General features: G+C 40.3%; 1 protein-coding gene across 18 annotated transcripts in view; it reads left to right on the top strand.

The window, feature by feature from the left end:
• Positions 1 to 18,934, top strand: part of GRIP1 (glutamate receptor interacting protein 1) — a 330,428-nt gene that overhangs the window by 171,188 nt on the left and 140,306 nt on the right. The gene's annotated exons all lie outside the window — the stretch shown is intronic.

The raw sequence follows: 18,934 nt of genomic DNA, 5'->3' as shown, positions 1-18,934 counted from the left end.
CATTCAGGGGCTCTGTTGCAGCCTTCCAGAGACACAGCCTGATGTTTTTACTTTTAAATATGACCGTCCTTCCAGTTCACTGTCAGGCAACAAAGAACTCTGAATACAGAAAGGTGTAGGGGCTCTTTCAGTTACAACCCTTACGTGTCCCATGCTGTGCTCCTGCTAGGAAGATAGGTTCCTGTTTTCCTCTTATTTTCATTGCTAAAAGGAGGATTTTTTTCCCAAGTGAAGTGCTAAAGTTATTGTGGGGTATAATTGTTTTGTATTTCTGCTAACCACTCAGAGGAGTCCCTCCTGGGTCAGTGCATGCTCTGCCTTACTGGGAACCACTGACAGTGATACTCAGGACCTATATCCAGGATGAATTTCTGTTGTTTAACGTCTTTTGTAAGTGATTTCTAGCTATGCTTTAGATGCCAGCAACTGTTGTATGTGATGAAGTATGGACAGCAGCATGTGTTTTTTTTAGGGCTGCACTCACATGTCACACTTGTGAAGTTAATTTGCCTGTTAGAGCAGTGTGCATTTTATGTTACTGTAAATCTTTGTAGCCTCTGGTCTTATTGCTCAGAACTTTAAAATACTACTTGCATCTTTCTCTACTTGAGTCCTGTGTGATTATTAAAGCAGCTATGTGAAAACCTCTGTCTGGATAAGGTACCTTCCCTTTTCAGAAATGAACATATCTTAGTTTCTAAAAATAACTTAATTTCTTCTAAAAAAATCAGTTTGGTTTGTTAATTTTTCCTTCTCAGTGTAAAAAGGTTTGATTTGGGATTTAGGCTCATTTTTGTTGCGTAAACTTGCAACATTGTAGTAGCATTATGTGTCTGCAAACAAGAAGCTTCTGGTTTTTAGCTTGGGTACTGTGAAACATTTAATGGCCATTATTGTGCAGCTGGAAACACATCGGTATGTGAATGAAACTGTTTGTATCAGTCTAGCTTGAAAAAATGAGAAACCTTTGATTATTAGTATGGCTCAAAATCGATTAGTATTTTATTTTGCAGAAGCATGAAAGAATAAGATGCTAATATTATGAGGCCAATAATGGAAAAAGAGCTTAATATCTCAATCGAACTTACAAAATGCATTTTCCTGTTCTTTAGACTGCTGTATGGGACCACGTTGTTCAAAACATGTGAACTCAAATATTTATTAATCATCCCCTCCTCTGTAGATTTGCTTCTCTTTCAAATCTGTTCTGGGTAATGCTTGTTTTTCTCCTTTGTGTAAAATGTTTCTATTTTGGTAGCTCTGTTACGCATTTATCAGGTTGGAAGTCAGCGTGTTCTTTTCCCGGTTTGAGGAATCTTTTTGTCTGTTGATGTCTTTATAAGACAGATCTGGGCACTAATTTAGTGTCTCACTGATGAGAGTTGTTGCTCCATTTAAATACAGTTTCCCCGGGAATAATCAATATTCCTACACATCATAGCCATCTTCATTCTTTCACACTTCCATCGTTCAACAGAATTCAGGGTAGTGGGGTATTTTTCTCCTTTGAAATAATCTTAACTTCCTTTGAGACTCCTCATTCCTCCCACTCCCTCCCAATAGGAACCAGCATGATGCTATTGATTTTTTTACATTAAAGATGTGTGTTTTATGCTTGTCTTACTATTAACAATTGATTAAAAAAAAAAAAAAAAAGCAATCTAAAGGTATGTTCATATATTCCTTTGTAATCCTTATGCTTGCTGGACTGGAGTTGCTGTCCTAATTGATAGGCTCCTGAATTTGCACCATTTTGAGTAAAACCCTCGTTCTTTTAGCTAACTCCTCTGCATTCTGTGGCCTTGGGGTTTGCATCTCAGGCACCAGTTATAGCTAGCCTGATTGTGTTGAGCTGTCTAAGGACAGGGGTGGACCTTCACGTTTTTAGTGTGGCGCCACTCGTGCCACCAGCTGGTAATTTCCTGCTGCTGCATCAGCTGGGAGGTCCCCTCCCCTTCTAGCTTGCTAGTCCTGAGGTTTGGTGCTTTCCTTGAATTCCTTTGCCCCAAAAGCAATTTTCCTTGCGTTAGTACTTTCCCCCAGCCTGTCTCTGCTAGGATCTTTTTCTTCTGTGCTGATGCTATACCTTTGTGCATTCCCCAAAATAATTTCTTTACTTTCTTTTGGGCCCTGCTGTGGTAAAAAGAAACAGGTATGCTGCACACTTGATTAGTGTCTTGTATTTTTAATAAATTACACACGTGTGTTTAATTGTATATCAAAAAGTGGAAATACCTGCTTTCCTTTTTTGTGTATGTCATATGCCTGTCTTGACAAAGTAAGCTTGTAACTTCATTTGTTGTTCTTTTAGATAAGGACGTAAAAAGAAATGCCTCATGTGGGCAACTGGAGACTGTCCAAAAGCAATTCTACCCAACAGGGAGATGTTCAGGCAATATTGTGTTTTACAACAATTACACTCCCCTCTTCCTGTGCTTCATCTTAACCTTTCCAAGGAAAAAGCAAAGCTGTGTCTCTTTGTATTGCTACACATGCTTATTTTGTCATTTTAAAATCTCCAGCAGGAAAATCAAGTGTTCCGAGCAAATTTCAAGGCAAAAATACCCTATAGTTGTGGGCACACTCTTCAAAACCTGGTCAGTGACCCACTGCTGCTCATCCTTCCTGTAGCATGACAACGCATACCTCTCGTCCTCCACGCCAAGATCATCTCCACGTGGGAACACTGGTCTCCTTCTCTGTCCTCTACCCTCAAACTTACACCAGTGGTAGGACACAGGCCCAGTCGTAGAATCACGGGGGTGGTTTGGGGTCTGTGCCATGTAGCCTCTGGGTACAAGGGCCACTGCATCTGAGGCTGCTGTACACCCAAGTCATCCTCTGTATTTCCACTGTATCAACCACATGCTCTTAGGGCAAAATATGTGGCAAACAAGATGTGCACGATAGTTATTTTTTCAGTAAATTCAAAATACTATGAGATTAGTTCCCTTAATGTGTATTACACTTCAGTTTTGTGAGTCTTTATTTTTGGAGGTCAGTCCATTTTCAGTAATGAAATTGCATGTTACCAAGCTTAGGTAAAGCTCTATATTTGCATCCATTAACAGGCAACTATGGAAGAAAAGTATTATTTTATTTGATGATGCAATTTGCAAGAAGGGTGCTGTGTGAGACCATTGTCTCATGCATGCTGAGACATGGTTTGAATGTCAATCTAGTCTGTCTAGTTAAGAACAACAAAAAAAATTCCTGTTTTCTACACCAGTGTGCTGTTTCTACACCAGTCTGATGTTTCTATGCTATTTTTCATTTACAATTTTTTTTTATAGCAGTTAAAATGTTTATGGTGGATGGGAGTTTGTGCTGTAGTTAACTGATTTCTTTCATGCATAAATCTCTCATGCTTTTACCTTTGAGCTGAAATATTGCTGGCCCGATCTCTTTTTATTGTTGATTATCTATATGTTTTTGGTGATATATATGCATATATGTGTGTGTGTGTATGTATATTTTAAGCAATGTTGCAAGTAGTTAAGCAGTTCTGAAAAGAGGTATCATCTCTACCATATTAGCTACTAAAATTTGCACTGAGAAGAGGGTTTTTTTAATTTTTTATCTCTTTCCTATCCCAAAAGAGCAAGGTAATCCAAAAGCTATATTAAGAATCTGTAGTAGTAGCCATTTTTATAGATGTCCCTATGAGAAGTACTGGGCTTAGAGAGAGTGGTAACACATTTGAACCGGTTGAATATGAGGAAATGCCACATTTGAAGTTGTTAGCGCAACCACAAATCTGTTCTCTGTACAGCTGCTTGTGCTGTAGAATTTTTTGTGTGCGGTGGAGAAATACTAGGGTTTTTTCCCCCCAAATTTATTTCTGTAAGACCTTGGCCACTACTGAGCAGTATGCTGTGCATACCAAAGAGTCTGTGGTAATCGCTTACATTGACTGTACCTGCTAAATCAGAATTGCACAATTTACAGTAATTATGTTAAGCGTAGCACTGTAGTACAATAGAGAAAAGTTGCTGAAATGTGTAAGCTGGTCAGGTTTACAGCTAAATTAACCACTTTATAGTTTAAAAATTGCCTTTCAAGCAGTACATTACAGAGCCTTGGTGGTGGTTAATTTATGTACGGACATGTTCGTTTTTTCCCTTTATTAGCCCCAAGAACAGGTCTTTTAGGAAGCTGTGTCTGCTGCGTAAAGTTGCATATAGAAATGTATCTCTCTCTCTGTAAGGGGCCAGAATGTATTTTTTAACATATCCAGATCAGTGACATTATTCTGGATATTATTATAATGGAAACAGAATAAGAGCACTCTGATAAAGATGTCAACTGCTGTTACACAGCGCATAGTGTAGGGAGCTGAGTGGTCTGCCTTTCATCCATCAAAGCTTTATAGTGTATCTTCAGGATAATTCATCACCTACTGCGCATACAGATCCTTTCTGCAGACGCAGATTTTTATGCTCCCAATACGTTTCCAATACAGTGAAATAAAGCAAGCCTAAAATGGGGGATAGTGCACTCCAGTTCACAAGATGATCGGTTATCTAAAAATTGGTTAGAGGCCTAAAGCATCAAAGAATGAATTCTGAATGTAACTGGATGTAGGTTATACTTTGCTTTGTCCACAAGCAAATACAAGAAGAGCAAACCCAGAAATTTTTTTGAAGGCATGAAATTAAAATGGTGCCTTGACAAAGAGGCTGTATAGTATTTTATTACAAACTTTCCAGTGTTCCAGAGAATCAGCCCTGGTTGTGACAGCAAGTTGCCAGCTGGTACCTTATTTTAATAGTAATTCTAACTATGTGGTCTTTTTTTGTCATTAAGTTGTTTATAAAAATACAAATTTACAGTAAAAGAACTGAGTCAACAGCTGGCTTTGAAGTAAGAATCACAAGTAGCAATATCTGTAGGGACTTTTGAACATCGGTTAGTTCCCTATGAGTTCTGAACATTCAGAAAACTAAGTGTGCTGACAAGTTATATGAATAGGCAGTCAACAGGAATTTGCTGGTTTTGTGCATTCAGTTGGGGTTTTGGAAGTATGCTTTGAGGTTTTTCATACTAAACACATGTTTATCCAAGTTGTCCAGTTCCCTAATTTTTTTCGATTGTATTTCTAAAAGTGAATTATGTGTTTCTTCTGACTTAGTAACAGACTGCAGGGAAGGAATAAAGAGTGGAAGCAAAATCTGGAAACTCTTTTCTGCTAGCATTCGGGAGCTCTAGGGCCACCTCCAGAGATGCAGCCCTTCCTTAACAGGAACCATTAGCACATACGTGATGAGAAGATAGGAGAGAGTCCACAGGGGAGAGCTGTAGACCAGTATGTCAGCAAGGGAAGTTTTGACGCTGCTCTTAGTGCTTGTAATGAAGTAATTTTTTTTTTTTTTTAAATCCTATTCCTTGGGACTTGGATCTTTTTTTGTTTTGTATTTAAAAAAAAAACAAAACCAACCCATAATATATTTTATTGTGAGACTGTCAGAAGATAAGAAAATGAAGGCAGAGATTGGCCATCACCTGCCCTATATGACCCAGCTGGTCCATGGCAGTCTGAGGTACACCCCCCGCCTCCTTTCTTCTCTTTCTGCATCACTGGTTGTGAACAGTTACTGAAGTTGGCAAAGTGTGAGAGAGCAGAGCAGAGTGCATGACTTTTTCCCTTCTAGATTTTTCACTCATCTTGTCTTTTTTATTTGCACTTAAAACAATCCTGGCTAAAGGCGCTCTTAAGATTCCTTTGAAATGGTACAGTGCCTGTGTTACAATCGCTTAAGGAGAGGGAGAGAGATTAATATTTGTTAAAAAGATGTCCCTTTTGTAATTGCTGTTTAGGCTTTCCAGCACCATGTATGTGTAGAACAAAAGAGGCAGATTTATTTTATTTAATGAGTATTAGTAGTTTGCAACGTTGTCTTTTTGTTCAAAGGATTTCTTTGAATGTATTGTTGTAAGAAGTAATGAAGTGAGGAGAAAAGATTTTCCTTTCTGCAGCAAGCTGATCACAGTTCACAAGTTCAAGCAATATTTCTTCACTGATAATATATTCAAGAACTGGCAAACTCTTTATTAATTATTCAGGATGATCTAAAGTACAGCAGCATACTAACCAATCTGTGTGAAAGTTTGAGAGAAGAGAGAGACGTAAAAATACTTCCCGTATCAAGCATGTACTACTTAAAAGTGGGAGCACTGCTGCAGCCCTGATGGTCTGAGAATGTGTGTATAGCTGGAGTTCTGCAGAGAAAATATCTCTGGCTTAGATAAGGTGGTATAATTGCCTGCAGGCACCTGTAAGTTGTGAAGAGACAGCGGCAAGCCGTCATATAAAGTGATTGTAAGTGTTCATTAGCTATCTGATATCTATCAGCTGTTAGTAGCTGGTATATGATATGGCAGCTCTGATACCTGTTGCACCTGTAACATGTAGGGAGTGTTCTTCCCAGCGTGTGTATTCTTTTGGGAGCTGGGTGGGTTATAGGAGTTCTTGGCTGGTTCCTGCTGAACTTCTTGCACAGTTCAGCAAGTGTCTTGGACTTTGTGCCTTGTCCCTAGCTGCGTGATAGGGATAGCAGTACTTCTCTCAAAAATATTCTGAGTAAAATGAAAGAAAAAGGATTATTATGCAGTAGTTTGTAGGCTGTCTAAATATTAAAGTTTAACTGAGATAGTTTATTGATAAGTGTGCCAGTTTTAGTATGAATGCAGGTGAGACATTTGAGCTGTAAATAATGAAACCCTAAGCTGGCTCATGGATGGGGTGTTGCACAAATGTCTTTCTGACCATCACCATTGCTGCAGGATAGAAGTGTGTTGGAAATGTTTATCTTGTTTGTATCTCTATGGACACCAAGCTGTGTGGTGTGGTCGGCACGCTGGAGGGAAGGGATGCCATCCAGAGGGACCTTGACAGGCTTGAGAGGTGGGCCTGTGAGAACTTAATGAAGTTCATCCAGGCCAAGTGTAAGGTCCTGCATGTGAGTCAGGGCAAACCCAAGCACAAATGCAGGCTGGGCAGAGAATGGATTGAGAACAGCCCTGAGGAGAAAGACTCAGGGGTACTGATTGATGAGAACCTAAACATGACCCATCAACGTGTGCTTGCAGCCCAGAAAGCCAACCATATCCTGAGCTGCATCAAAAGAAACGTGACCAGCAGGTCAACGGAGATAATTCTGCCCCTCTATTCTGCTCTCATGAGACCCCACCTGGAGTACTGTGTTCAGCTCTGAGACCCCAGCATAAGAAGGACATGGATCTGTTGGAGCAAGTCCAGAGGAGGGCCACGAAGACAATGATAGGGCTGGAGCACCTCTCCTCTGAAGACAGGCTGAGAGAGCTGGGGTTGTTCAGCCTGCAGAAGAGAAGGCTCTGGGGAGATCTTACATCTGCCTTGCAGTACCTAAAGCGGGCTTAAAGGAAAGCTGGAGAGGGGCTTCTTACAAGGGCATGTAGTGATAGGACGCGGGGTAATGGCTTCAAACTGGAAGAGGGTCGACTTAGATTAGATACAAGGAAGAAATTGCCCACTATGAGAGTGGTGAGGCACTGGAGCAGGTTGCCCAGAGAAGCTGTGGATGCCCCATCCCTGGCAGTGCTCAAGGCCAGGCTGGATGGGGCTTTTGAGCTAGTGGAAAGTGTCCCTGCCCATGGCAGGGGGGCTGGAACTGGATGATCTTTAAGGTCCCTTCCAACCCAAACCATTCTGTGATTCTATGATCTTCAGTGTTGTTGCTTTTTCAAATAGTTCTAGCAGAATCAGAGGGCAGAGATTAAAAAACGCTTCAGCGTCTCATTTCTGCCAGGAGCTCAATCTGGATGACCATCCCAGAGTAGTAAGTATAGAGGGTACGAGGCAGGCTGGAGCAGAAGGCTAGGTGAGAGCATGTGTTAGGTACAGTGGGATAGACACTGCAAATTCTGCCAGTGTACAAAAACATACGTCCATCTTTTCATTCTCATGAGAGCACTGGATTTTTCTTTGCAAACAAATTGGCTCTCTGCCGGGGCCTGTCCGGTGCCCACATGAGGTTTTTGTTACTTTGAAAGAAGTGTCTGAATTCCACAGAATTACATGAACGGAGGTGAAGCCTGAGGAAACGCGGAAAGGAGAAGGGCAGCATGGGGTAGGAGAAAAGAGGCGGTGTGCATAGCAGGCCTTGGCTTTGCAGTCAGCTGTGGGGCCGTGGCCCCCAGTGCTTGGGGGGGGGGCGAGGGGTGTGCTCCGGTGGGGAGCAACGGAGGCCTGAGCTGCAACCGGGGGACACGCGGCAGGAACGTGAGATGCAGCACTGCTGGGAGCTCTGCAGATCTGCAGAGCTAAGAGGGAAGAGGACAACGGGGAAAAGAGAAGCGAGGGGGGACGTGAGAGAAGCTGGAGGTGGAGCAGAGGCAGCTCATGCTGGGGGCACAGCCTCTGCTGCTGGAAAGGTGCTTGCAGCGTGAGGAAAAACAGGGGCCTGAGCTGCCGGGGGTTGAATAGTAGGGGTTAAAAACTGGCCATTTTGTGAAGATATTTTATTCCACTTAAAGTCTGCGATTACTTAGTAGTGCTTACCTAGACATTTTAGGTAATTTAAGACGTAATGTAAGGTGAGATTTCGGGTGGAAATGGGCTGTGGTTCCTTGTGTGGCCAGGTACGCTAGGGATGGGTGGACCTCACTCTCTCACATGCTTTATGAATACTTAGTTTGGGATACTCTCTGGAATAGAGATAAGAGCACACCTGCATTTTTAGGCAGATTTCTGCATTTTGCAGTTTAATCTGTCTCTCAGCGTGACTCCAGGGAGTAGTGCCCCGTCTGCACTTCATTCTCTGCCACTGTGGTGGTGCTGCCGGAAGGTCCCGCCACAGGCACAGCCCGTAAGCGGTCGGGTCTCTCTGTCAGTGTGCGTTACTGCACCTCTTCAAACAGCTGGAATTAAATCGACAAAAGGTAACCTAATTTCTGGCGCCCTACCTGCATTCCCGGTGGGAGTTTTGCTGGCCTGGGGAGAGGGCTGCTCAGGGGACATGCAGGGAAGACTGCCCTGGGTAAAGACTATCCCCAAGGGCCCAGTTCATGTGAGCTGCAAGCAAAATGAAACCTCTTCATAACGTTGGGGTTTTTTCCAAGGGAAAATCTGATTGCTAATATTGGAAGTAATTAAAAATTTTGTATTAACATCTTCTGAATTTATTAGGCATGTAAGTGAAACGGAGCTACCACAGTGTTACCACAGGTGCCGTGTCACTCCCTCACTTTTGTGAGGGTATGAAGTTTTAAAGATACTTGTCCTTTTTGTCTCCTTTCTTCTCTTGGGGGTTTGTTTTAGAGCATCACTCCTCTAATATTTAGGAACCTTTTAAGACTCTGTATTTAGCATATTCAGCGCTGGGTGAAGGTTAAAAGAAAGCTTCAGCCCAGAAAGTTGTTATTACAGCAAAAGGGGAAGCATTACATAAGTCTCCTCTGCAACCTCTACGTCTTATCCCTTGAACTGCTTATCCTCAGTTTTCATCAATGCTGTTGGGTATGATGGTTTTAGTAGAAAAGGCAGCTTCCCTGAAAGTGTATTGGCCAGAAAAATTAGTCCAGATTGCAGTGATTATAAAGAGGCAAACACTAGGTATAATTTTGTGGGGAACAAAATGTTACTGGAAATAATGTCTCATCTAACAGGCTTCCTCTGCCTTAGCTTCTCAGTGGTGAATTGAGAAAGATGTTTAGCAAAGAAATACCAGCTATTCAAGTTGACTGAATTACTATAGCGCATTGGTAAATGTCACCAATAAAATGCAGTTTAAATCCACAATACTCTCAAGGAAACATTTATGCTTTTAATGAACTAGAATTTGACAGCCCTGCCTGGCAGAAGAGATCGTTTCTGGCATTTAGATTATTTTTTTTTTGGCAGGGGCATCCAGTATATGTTGTGACCTGTCAGAGACCAGTGCAGCTTTGTAAAGATATTGTGGGCATGTTGTTTTCAGCTATATCATAAGTCAATCATGAATAACAAAGATGAAATTTCCTACCATGTTATGAGGCTTAAGTTGATAGATCATTGCCTTCTCCCCAGCAGTCAAAAGGAGGGTACCTTTTGGGTATTTTAAATTTTCCAGTGACAGGGTGAATGTGTTTTTCCTTTACTTACATGCTTATGTACATGTACACAAATTTTTGTAGACCTAAGATATTTTGATACTGTTATAGCACCTGTGGGTCAGAACTACATTTTGCTGAACCTAAGCATAAATTATCACAGTTCTTGTTCCACTAAGCTAAAAGCAGTAATTGAGAGAAAGCACAACCTGAGCAAATATATATAAATATAATTGGTGTGAGTTCTTTTTTATTGGACAAAAAAAAAAGAATTCCTTGAAAGTAAAAAGAAATTGCTTCAAAAAGAAACAAACATAAACTTTGTAATTAATAGCTATTTTCTCAAAGAATTAGAAGGAACAGAGAAAAAAGGGATTATATGTAAGTTTTGGTTTACTACTTTAAAAAAAATGCAGAGAAGTGTAATGTTGGTGAGGGAGTTTCCTGGAAGTTTAGAAATTGGAATATTGTCTAGTTGCATCTCGTCTCCATTTTCACTCTAAAGCTGTATAACACAGTGATAAATGTGCCTGACGACCACTTTTACTCAATGTTACAGACCTTCCAAGGCAGCATGAGCCTTTCCAAAGGCTGGCAGGAGCAAGTGGAAGGTAGGTTAAGCTTGAGCTCCCTTTGTAGAATACAGTTCCCTCTTCTGCATTGCTATTATGGACTGTGTCAGGATGGTTCAAGCAAGGCCATCAAACCACCAGCAGCAGGATTTCCTGCAAATGCCAGTCTGAGAGCCACTTAGGCGCATATGCTATGTAATATTGAACAGCAGCTGCTCTGTGTTGGCTGACAGCTGCATTGAGGTAGTAACTGTAGCCCCAGGGAGTAAGACTGACTTCCCTTTTGCTGCATCTGTGGCAGCAGCACAGTGAGGAGATCTCTTTTGTCCAACATAACAGAAAATCTTCATGCAATTTTCACTTAATCCCTACAGAAATGTGAGCAATTTTTCTGATCACAGTGTAAACTTCACCCTTATGGGATTCACATCCTCACAATTTACCCAGATTGAGAGCTTGGAGTTGTTGGGCTGGGATGTGGTGTACTCAGTACTGAGCTTTGCATCTGTATTCAAGATTTCAGATCTCAATTTAGGCATAAGTCAAATGGTAGTTTAACAGTACTAGCCAAGTCAGTTTGACTTTCAGTGTGTGTTTCAGACCATGCTACTCTGTGTTTTGGTGTTGGGTTGTTTTGTTTTTTTTTTTCCCCTGGCTGTCAAAAGAAGTGCCTCCACCTTTGCAAATAAGTACCTGGGTAGGGGTCACAAAGGCAGTAGTGAATTCAGGCTATTTCTTTTTTATGGTTTGCCAACAGATTAGGGAACTGACTTCCAAACTTTTTCCTGAATTCTGCCATTGGACAGTAGGGGAAGTTGGACCTTCTTGAACTGGCATTAGCCAAATGGGCTACATACTGTTTTGAAGTGGTTGGCATGTTGTGTCTGTACATGCGTCACAGTTTGAGAACTCCAGATCAACATGCTGAGACACTAGTTCAGTTTGTCAAAGGTTCAAGTGATGCCCTGGGTAGTATAAAAAAAATAGCATCTTCTTTTTGCTACACTTAACCAACTATAAAATTCTCTACTTTATGTCAAGAAGAAAGACCTAAAAAAAAAATAGTCAAGTATTTAAAAAGGGGAAAATATAGTAACACTTGGATTATTTTTTTTTGCTTTTGGCAATTTTATGTTTGGTGAAAGTTCAGAGCTCGATAGTTACATCATACCCATTAAGAATCAAAGAATCTGGTCTCTTTGTGTGTGTGGTTTTTTACTTGTCACAATTTTAAACTTGTATGGTCTTGATGAAAGCTGATGGGCAGCTGCCTAAGAAGAAATTAGGGCCAAAGCTAACATTTCCAGTGTATTGTCCCACTGAAAGCAGCACTCAGCACAGTCACATATCCACTCACATGCTCATTCACATGCCAAAAAATTACTGTAATGAGCTTCCCCCCCCGGCCCCCATCTAGCCATAATTAGTCAGAGTAAGTGACATTTCCTCTGATCTTTTCATAGCAAATGCTACTATGTGTTATAGTAAAAAGAAAATAGCAAAGGGATGATACTGAAAAGAGCCAAGGTGACTTGTACTTACAGTGGTTCCTCTTGTCTTTAAGACATCAAATGCTCTGATATCTGGAGCTTATGCCACAACAGGTGGAGAGAGAAGAATATTTGAAGATGTCAGAAATCATGGTGAATAGCAAAAGAACAAAGTAGACGATTACTGTTCAGAAACAAACTTAAAGTCTGACAAACAGACATAGATAAATGTTGAATACAAAGCTGAGGACATCACACCAAAGGACTCTTGCAAAGTTATCATGAACAATTTACAAACTTGGATGGAAAATCTGTATATAATTCTACCAAAAGTTAATGTTATGATGGGTAGTGACATCAGGAATAATCTTCGCCTAAGCTTAATGAGGTGAAAAAGGTCAGCTTTGCCAAGCCACAGTAACTTAGAAAACTAAATCTAGATTTAGAGGTCTGAATGGTTTAACTGGTTTAGCTAAGGTTTAGATGGAAATTATGTTACTCAGTGTGTGGCCCATGGACTATTCACAGTCCATGCACTACTTTCAAGGGGTCCGTGAATAAAATAAAGCAAAGCAAATTAAATTCAGCATTTAATTTTCACGGTTGTGGAAAATATTAAAGCATCTGAAAGTCATAAAAAATGGAGGATATGTGTGTTTATCTAAACATACGTGTGTCTATATATACACATATGGGACTCACATGCAAAGGCTATCATACTACTGAAAATGGATATAATAGCTAATGCAATAGATCAAATCCCAAATAATTACAATAAAAGATTTGCACAATGTAGGAAGGAATAATTATAAATTTTAGTTTCCTTAGAAGAGCGAGATAAATCTAAAATCTAGAACAATTGTGTTCTCGGCAACCAATCACATTGGTGGTGTTGCATATCTGTATGCAAAAAGATCACCATTTGATCTCTCTACATAGCTGAATTTTTAATACATAGATTAATCCCAAGTTTAAAATGAGGAAGAGTGTAGCAGGATACTCAAATAGTCAGTTTCAAGTTCCTTATTCATCTCTGAGATCTGAAATTATGAAAGTAAAGAAATAATCGCTGTTCTGCTGATTTATTTGGATGATAAATATAAAATAGGTAAAATGCAGTAGTTTAGAAGGTAACTTTACAGCATGTAACAAAAGAAAGTTGTTCACTCCATGAACATCTTAAAAGACATAGCTAATGCTCTTTCTTTGAGAGAATATTCTGGAAGACATCTGCTAAATATTTTATCAAGTGGATGGCTAAATTATGTATCTGGAAAACTCAGTTATGCTTAAGAAAGACTCTCAAAAGCTCATCTTTTCCTAAAAATGTGGTTGTGGAGGGAAGACTGCACTGTCAAGGTGGTTTTTTAATTGGTTGCTAAGATAAACAAAATCAGACCTGCTATTTCAAGATCAACTTTGTTTTAAATAGGAAGAACAGCAAACATGGATTGTATGAGTGAAAGAGTGAGAATGTGGCTGGATTAAAGCTTCTTCATCATTGTTGGCAATCAGGGTGTCATCAGGATATTCAGGAATGTTCTCGTGTAGAGGGCGTGAAACTTACACCCATGTTATTATCGAGCAGCTGAAATACAAAGAATTTATGGTAATTTATTCTTTCTGATGGTTTTCATTACAAGGGTTTTTATTCTGGTAAGCCTTTGCTGCAAATGGGAATAGTCTTCCTGTAAATGTAGGTTTTGTCACATGAATCCATGGGGACTGTCTGTCTGATTTGGAGTTGCTAATGGATTCAGCATATTACTGGAGCATTTGCTCATCTAATACCACCTCCTTGAATCATGAACTACATTAAAGTTTTGTTCTTGGCCTCCTCCTCAGCTGCCCCTTTTGTGGTATCTGTGCACATCCAAACCTTTTTCTCTGTTTCTGATCTTACTGTTTCAGATGAGATTCTGAAAGCATTCTGTGTAGCTTTTCAAACCAAGTTTAGAGAACAAAAATTGTAGGTGCAAATGCTGGAAATCTGAATCCATACTGCATTCCAGCCCCACATATCTGATATAAGAAGAAAGAGATCATGTCCTGAATCCTTATAGTAAGTCCTAGTACTGGGGCTGCTGGCTAATCTGAACCACTGCTTTTGGGAGGAAACATGAAGCACGGTGTAATGAGATGGGGGTCACTGGAGTGCATTAGGAATGAGCTCTCTGTGCTGCCTAAAGCTCCTCTGCCCCAATGAAGCAGGACTCCTGGGCACCCACTGGAGTGTTCCCACTTCCCTCAGACTCCCAGCATAGCTGGTGCCCGTGCTGGGGTGACTGTTCTCCTTGTGATGGTTTTACTTGTACAGGAGTATGCTTGGATAGATTGGTCATCTCCGATATAAAGACTTGCTTTGACAGCTTAGATAGATGCAGCTACTGACTGCGGGTGCTGCTTGTTTTTGTGGCTGGGAATCCCAGGTTTGTTTCAGGAATTTAATTTTTCTCCTCAGATGATATTAGCAAGGGACCTACAAATGAAATCAGAACCCTGTTAAATTTATCTGTTGCCCATGGGATGGTATCTTAACGTACTAGAAACCCCCATGACTGAAACATTATTGATTTTCAACCAAAAAACAGTAGTCCATGTGAAAAGGACAGTGAGGCCCAAAGTAATTCAGTACTTACATGGTTGGTAGTTGTTTTCCTGCATTTGATTTTTAAATTCAGCTGCCTCTTACATGCCTCTCAACAATTCTGTGTCTGTAGCATTCTTTGCCAAAGCTGGCGTGGTAAGGGAAGGATTAAAGAGGAGAGGCAAGCTCAGCTGGCCCTGCTCTGTGACTCCACTGCTGGCCCTGGATGATGAGGCTCATCCAACAAAAACTCAGGAGCACTGTCCCACTCAAATCTCAGGAACCTATAGCTGGGTGTGGACACTTGGGATGGGATGGCTTGTAAGAAGGGTGGATGAAAGCAAAGCTTGCTGGGATGAAAGCTTTTACCTAAAAGGAAGCTCGAACTTTTCTGTGATGACTTGACCTGCTGGCAAGTAAATATGCCAGGGCAAATATTCACTGGTAATCTTGGTGGGAAACTTGGGATGGAGTGACAGGACAAGCTGTGAGATATTTATGAGAATAAAGTATATTCTCACGCCATCTGTGAGAATAAAGTATCAGCTGGAAGAGATAATCTTGGTGCAGAGTAAGCAGAAATTTTCCTTAAACTGCAGAGGCACCAGAAGTAGCTGGAAAATACAGTATAGAAACAGTCCTTGCAGCATTGCAAAAATAGAGCTAAGGATGTGGGTGTAATAGCATTATATAGGTCCTCTTCAGGAGATGCTCAAGCATCTTATAAAACCACAACAAACAAACATAAATGAGCTTCTGCATCACCAGAAGGAAAGCGATGTCAGAGGAGCTAGTTTGATGCTAGAAACCAAATGCTAGGAGCTTAAGCAAAACTGTTTTCCTAAGACATGTGTCTGGAGAAGTTGGCTAAAGTTATGGGTCCAGATATGTGGAGAAAACCATGGACCAAATGTGTCCAAAATAGTCCCTGCAAGATCCTCTGATGGAAATTTTGATCATGGGTCTGGACTGACTGAAGCAGGAGAAAGAGCAGTAGCCTTTCCAGAGGACAGAGGGGCCAAGTGAGATTTGGAAAGGATTTTGAGTCAGTGAGTCTCACCTGAAATGGAGCTGAACTTCATTAATGGGTTGACTGGAGAGCTGTATTATTATCTGCAATGGAGATAGACTGAGGATCAAGCAGCTACCTGATAGTTAATGTTGGAGACCGTTTCTGCAACTGCTGTTGAATCTATTCTGCTCAGGATAGGTAAAAAATAATAGCTTGGAGTTTTAAGGGGTGGTCATTGACTGATTCTTTCTCTGGATGATCCCCAGATCATTTCCAGCTGTAGTGCTGCAGGAGCAGTATAATGTAGACATGATGATTCATGACATAGCCTTAGCTGGAGAAATGCATCAGCTTTTGTATTGCATTCAGCGGTCATAACTCTTTAAGTGATCCTTGGTCACTTAAAGATCTTAGGACAAGGTCCTTGTCCCAAAGACTAAAAGTCCTTGGTCTTTTAACGCCCCTCTGTTGTCTAGCATGTCACGTTATCAAAGGTCAGAGCTATATCTGGCTGTAATTTATTAAGGCTTAATAAATTATTAGTGGATATCTGAACAAGTTGTTAATACATAGTTACATTGATGAACAGTCAGAAAGTTTCTTTGTAACAATGGTTTATAATTCTTTAAAACACAGTTTTACTGATATGGCAGGTATTTGTCAAATAGTAGTACTACTTGGCTGATTTAGAAACTTAGTTAAAATGTTAACTGCTTGAGAAATGTTGGCCATACTTTAATTTCTGGGTTTATATTCTGGCAAATGGTGGCTTCCTTCAACCATTTCTCAAGTAATCACCTTAATATCACTGTAGGGCAGTGTGTTCAGGAGTGGAAGACACTGTGAAACAAAATGCAGGCCATTCACACTTCTGCTGCCTAGTTGGGAAAATATTTTTGTATCTATATATTTTTTACTCTATACAAATCCAGTGCCTTTCTGACTGAACTCTTAAACTGTCAGACTTCAAACCTTAGGAGTTAGACTGTTCCATATTCCATGTTCCAGCATTCTAGGTAGTTGCGATTTGTTTGTTCATGTTTTCACAAGGCAGTGGTTTGGGCTACGATTGAGAGTTGGTAGTCATCGCTTTATGCATTGAAGTTGTACGGAGTTCATCCATCTGTTATGACAAGGTTTTTGGCTGAAGTCATGTATTTTTGTCTGAAACTCTCTGATTATAGAAAATTGGTAGCTTCATTTTTTGAGACAGATCCACAGCTGTATTTGTAATGTTCTATCGAATTGACTGTATTTTCTCTTCAAACTTGGCTTTACAGATCCCTTGGAAAAAACTGGTTTTAATCAGTGTTACATCCTGTAATATATTTATTGGGTTGTTCTTGTTTTTAACTGGTATTCTTATTTATGAGGAAAATGGAAAACTTTATGAATGGAGAATGGTGAGAGAATCATGGGGATTTGACTACGTGAACATTCATTCTTAAAACAGTAGAGAATTTTAACTCATCTGAGTGGGAAACGATTAAGAGGGTGGTGGCAATATTTCATTCCAAGGTTTGAAAAGAGTATTCTGAATTATCTGGAAAGAGTTTTAATTCCTCATGGTTATGTGGCGTCAGGACTGCCAAACATCACACTCTGCTGAACTCTATTCCAGGTCAGTCATTTTCACAGAGGGCTGCTGGGGTTTTGTAAGCTTCTAGCACTTGTCAATTTTGTTTCCCTATGTCCTCTCAGTGTCTGAGATCATCTCTGTTTAGTTTTGTAGGAGTCTTTTGGAAATTACCAGCTCCTTTGTTATTTGAGGGAACCTCTGTAGAGTAAAATGTGTCCTGTAACTGATTTCACAAACTCTAAGGTAATGTAGCAGCAATAGTAAATTTAAAATAGGAGTTTTCTTTGATTTTTGTGTAGATCTCAGCATCTACAGAGGCCACCATTTTGTCTCCCGGTTTGCTGTGCAGAAGATAACTTAAATTAGCAGATACTATTTTTATAGTGTAAAAGCGGTTGATATTCGTCCCTTAAGGCACTTGTGGTTATATTTTAAGGAAGTTAAAAAGTAACAGCTTCTGTGTACACCACATACTTGTTCTTTCTCTAGTAATTTTCTCCCTTTTCAAAACAACCTTGATTTATGGAGCAGGAGTGGCTTCTATTTGCATATGCAAACTGTGAAGCCTTGTGTATTGGACAAAATACAAGGAAAACATGATTAACTGCTGTGGTGTGTCCAGTTCCCTGCTTGATCCTCAGCAGCACCTCTGGGCTCTGAGTCTCTTCTCATACTCTGTCTAGGGATATTAGACAAAGATGTGGATACAGCCTCAGCCTAGGGCAGGATGTGGCGAAGATCGTTTGATGCTTGTCCTCCTTACCATTTTTTCCCTTAGAGCCTTACAAAGGGTAGGATAGAAGTGTTCTCATGCTTTGTGGTAGTTGGTTTTTGATCTGGGGTGCCATGATGTCTCTTTGTGACTTGAGTGTGAGGCTTCTGTGCTTTAATTCCCACCTGCTGCCTGAGGGGCTTTCTGGATTTACACCATCACAGGAAACAAACATAGTGAGGATAAATCTGATGGGGATGAGCAGAGCCTCCTGTTGCCTGACCGCATTTCTTGCTTAACATTTTGGGAGCCAAGGAAAGGTAAATAATCTCTGACCTTGACTCTAGGTCCTGACAAGGTTTCCAGAAGTAGCTATAAGGAGAGGGACTTTGAGTGACAGATGTTAACAGCGAAGACATTGGAATCTCCAGACTCATGCTTTTTTGGTTTAACCACTAGGAATTTTATCTCTATGCAAATACATCTTTGCGATTGACTTTGGTTTTGACCTCCTTTAAGTTGCTTCTTTTCACTAGAGATCTTAGCTGCATCTCACTAGATATCTTATTTGTGGAAGTTAAATTAAAAGTTTCAGGAATCAAAGTCTTGCTGCAGTTGGGAATAGCCATTCAATATCCACATATCACCCAGTATAAAATAATGTTATTTGCACATGAATTCTGAATAATTCATGTTACATATAGAAATTTCAAATTTCCATGTTGGTATATATCATTCAGGAGAACAACATTTCACGTTACATCTTCTCCCAGGCAGAGGATAGACCTAAAGTCGTATTTCAAGCTATTAGTGCAATGTTATTTTCCTAAATGCAGTACTGGCAGGGATTTCCAGTGCTTTTGATCAAATTGTGATATAAGTAGACAGTTCTGTTATTGCTATTAGGTTTGCTT

Source organism: Falco punctatus (genome assembly GCF_963210335.1).
Source record: "Falco punctatus genome assembly, chromosome: 6".
Taxonomy (NCBI): Eukaryota; Metazoa; Chordata; class Aves; order Falconiformes; family Falconidae; genus Falco; species Falco punctatus.
This window is presented reverse-complemented; position numbering and strand designations above follow the sequence as displayed.